This window comes from Accipiter gentilis, unplaced genomic scaffold (assembly GCF_929443795.1).
Source record: "Accipiter gentilis unplaced genomic scaffold, bAccGen1.1, whole genome shotgun sequence".
NCBI classification, from domain to species: Eukaryota; Metazoa; Chordata; class Aves; order Accipitriformes; family Accipitridae; genus Astur; species Astur gentilis.
Genome location: NW_026060823.1, coordinates 1,620,427 through 1,623,524, shown reverse-complemented (window position 1 = coordinate 1,623,524; position 3,098 = coordinate 1,620,427). Strand labels below are relative to the sequence as shown.

Below are 3,098 nucleotides of genomic sequence, written 5' to 3'. Positions count from 1 at the left end.
CTGGGGCTGCTACCTGGGATCTCCGGTCCTTATAAGAAAAGGCCAAAAGACTCTAGGAGACGTCTGGAAGGAATCACAGGGGATCCCGGAGGGCACAGGCTCCTCCAAAAAAGAAAAAACCTCAACGGTAGCTTCCTTGGAGGAGTCTGGGGCTTCTACCTGACCCCTTAGGTAGGTAAAGCAGAGGACAGAAGACTGTGGGAGATGCCTGGGAGGATTCTCAGGTTGCTGTCGGAGTCGAGAGATTTCTCTACAGGAGAACAAAAATGTCTCGAGCTGCTTACTTGGAGGAGTCTGGGGCAGGTAGTTGGGATCTCCGGTCTCTAACGCAGAGGTCAAAACGTTCTGGGATGACGCCTGGGAGGACTCTTGGGTCGATCCCGGAGAAGAGAGCTTCCTGCAAAAGAGAAGAATCATCTAGGGTAGCCTCATTAGACAAGTCTGGGGCTGCTACCTGGGATCTCCGGTCCTTATAAGAAAAGGCCAAAAGACTCTAGGAGACGTCTGGAAGGAATCACAGGGGATCACGGAGGGCACAGGCTCCTTCAAAAAAGAAAAAACCTCAACGGTAGCTTCCTTGGAGGAGTCTGGGGCTTCTACCTGACCCCTTAGGTAGGTAAAGCAGAGGACAGAAGACTGTGGGAGGTGCCTGGGAGGAGTCTCAGCTGGCTGTCGGAGTTGAGAGATTTCTCTACAGGAGAACAAAAATGTCTCGAGCTACTTACTTGGAGGAGTCTGGGGCAGGTAGATGGGATCTCCGGTCCCGAACGCAGAGGTCAAAACATTCTGGGATGATGCCTGGGAGGAGTCTTGGGTCGATCCCGGAGAAGAGAGCTTCCTGCAAAAGAGAAGAATTATCTAGGGTAGCCTCATTAGACAAGTCTGGGGCTGCTAACTGGGATCTCCGGTCCTTATAAGAAAAGGCCAAAGACTCTAGGAGACGTCTGGAAGGAATCACAGGGGATCCCGGAGGTCAGAGGCTACTCCAAAAAAAGAAAAAAACCTCAACGGTAGCTTCCTTGGAGGAGTCTGGGGCTTCTACCTGACCCCTTAGGTAGGTAAAGCAGAGGACAGAAGACTGTGGGAGATGCCTGGGAGGAGTCTCAGGTGCCTGTTGGAGTTGAGAGATTTCTCTACAGGAGAACAAAAATGTCTCGAGCTACTTACTTGGAGGAGTCTGGGGCAGGTAGCTGGGATCTCCGGTCCCGAACGCAGAGGTCAAAACATTCTGGGATGACGCCTGGGAGGAGTCTTGGGTCGATCCCAGAGAAGAGAGCTTCCTGCAAAAGAGAAGAATCATCTAGGGTAGCCTCATTAGACAAGTCTGGGGCTGCTACCTGGGATCTCCGGTCCTTATAAGAGAAGGCCAAAAGACGCTAGGAGACGTCTGGAAGGAATCACAGGGAATCCCGGAGGGCAGAGGTTCCTCCAAAAAAGAAAAAAACCTCAACGGTAGCTTCCTTGGAGGAGTCTGGGGCTTCTACCTGACCCCTTAGGTAGGTAAAGCAGAGGACAGAAGACTGTGGGAGGTGCCTGGGAGGAGTCTCAGCTGGCTGTCGGAGTTGAGAGATTTCTCTACAGGAGAACAAAAATGTCTCGATCTACTTACTTGGAGGAGTCTGGGGCAGGTAGCTGGGATCTCCGATCCTGAACGCAGAGGTCAAAACATTCTGGGATGACGCCTGGGAGGACTCTTGGGTCGATCCCAGAGAAGAGAACTTCCTGCAAAAGAAAAGAATCATCTAGGGTAGCCTCATTAGACAAGTCTGGGGCTGCTACCTGGGATCTCCGGTCCTTATAAGAAAAGGCCAAAAGACTCTAGGAGACGTCTGCAAGGAATCACAGGGGATCCCAGAGGGCACAGGCTCCTCCAAAAAAGAAAAAACCTCAACGGTAGCTTCCTTGGAGGAGTCTGGGGCTTCTACCTGACCCCTTAGGTAGGTAAAGCAGAGGACAGAAGACTGTGGGAGATGCCTGGGAGGAGTCTCAGGTGGCTGTCGGAGTTGAGAGATTTCTCTACAGGAGAAAAAAAATGTCTCGAGCTACTTACTTGGAGGAGTCTGGGGCAGGTAGATGGGATCTCCGGTACCGAACACAGATGTCAAAACGTTCTGGGATGACGCCTGGGAGGAGTCTTGGGTCGATCCCGGAGAAGAGAGCTTCCTGCAAAAGAGAAGAATCATCTAGGGTAGCCTCATTAGACAAGTCTGGGGCTGCTACCTGGGATCTCCGGTCCTTATAAGAAAAGGCCAAAAGACGCTAGGAGACGTCTGGAAGGAATCACAGGGAATCCCGGAGGGCAGAGGTTCCTCCAAAAAAGAAAAAAACCTCAACGGTAGCTTCCTTGGAGGAGTCTGGGGCTTCTACCTGACCCCTTAGGTAGGTAAAGCAGAAGACAGAAGACTGTGGGAGATGCCTGGGAGGAGTCTCAGGTTGCTGTCGGAGTTGAGAGATTTCTCTACAGGAGAACAAAAATGTCTCGAGCTACTTACTTGGAGGAGTCTGGGGCAGGTAGCTGGGATCTCCGGTCCCGAACGCAGAGGTCAAAACATTCTGGGATGACGCCTGGGAGGACTCTTGGGTCGATCCCGGAGAAGAGAGCTTCCTGCAAAAGAGAAGAATTATCTAGGGTAGCCTCATTAGACAAGTCTGGGGCTGCTAACTGGGATCTCCGGTCCTTATAAGAAAAGGCCAAAAGACTCTAGGAGACGTCTGGAAGGAATCACAGGGGATCCCGGAGGTCAGAGGCTACTCCAAAAAAAGAAAAAAACCTCAACGGTAGCTTCCTTGGAGGAGTCTGGGGCTTCTACCTGACCCCTTAGGTAGGTAAAGCAGAGGACAGAAGACTGTGGGAGATGCCTGGGAGGAGTCTCAGGTGGCTGTCGGAGTTGAGAGATTTCTCTACAGGAGAACAAAAATGTCTCGAGCTACTTACTTGGAGGAGTCTGGGGCAGGTAGATGGGATCTCCGGTCCCGAACGCAGAGGTCAAAACATTCTGGGATGACGCCTGGGAGGACTCTTGGGTCGATCCCAGAGAAGAGAGCTTCCTGCAAAAGAGAAGAATCATCTAGGGTAGCCTCATTAGACAAGTCTGGGG

General features: G+C 51.8%; 1 long non-coding RNA gene across 1 annotated transcript; it reads right to left on the bottom strand.

The window, feature by feature from the left end:
* Positions 1 to 1,172: 1,172 nt before the first annotated feature.
* LOC126036760 (uncharacterized) lies at positions 1,173 to 2,173 on the bottom strand. The gene is made up of 3 exons (XR_007505307.1): positions 2,051 to 2,173; positions 1,610 to 1,722; positions 1,173 to 1,280 (listed from the first exon to the last, which is right to left on the bottom strand). It is a non-coding gene; the product is annotated as an uncharacterized LOC126036760 (long non-coding RNA).
* Positions 2,174 to 3,098: the final 925 nt, after the last annotated feature.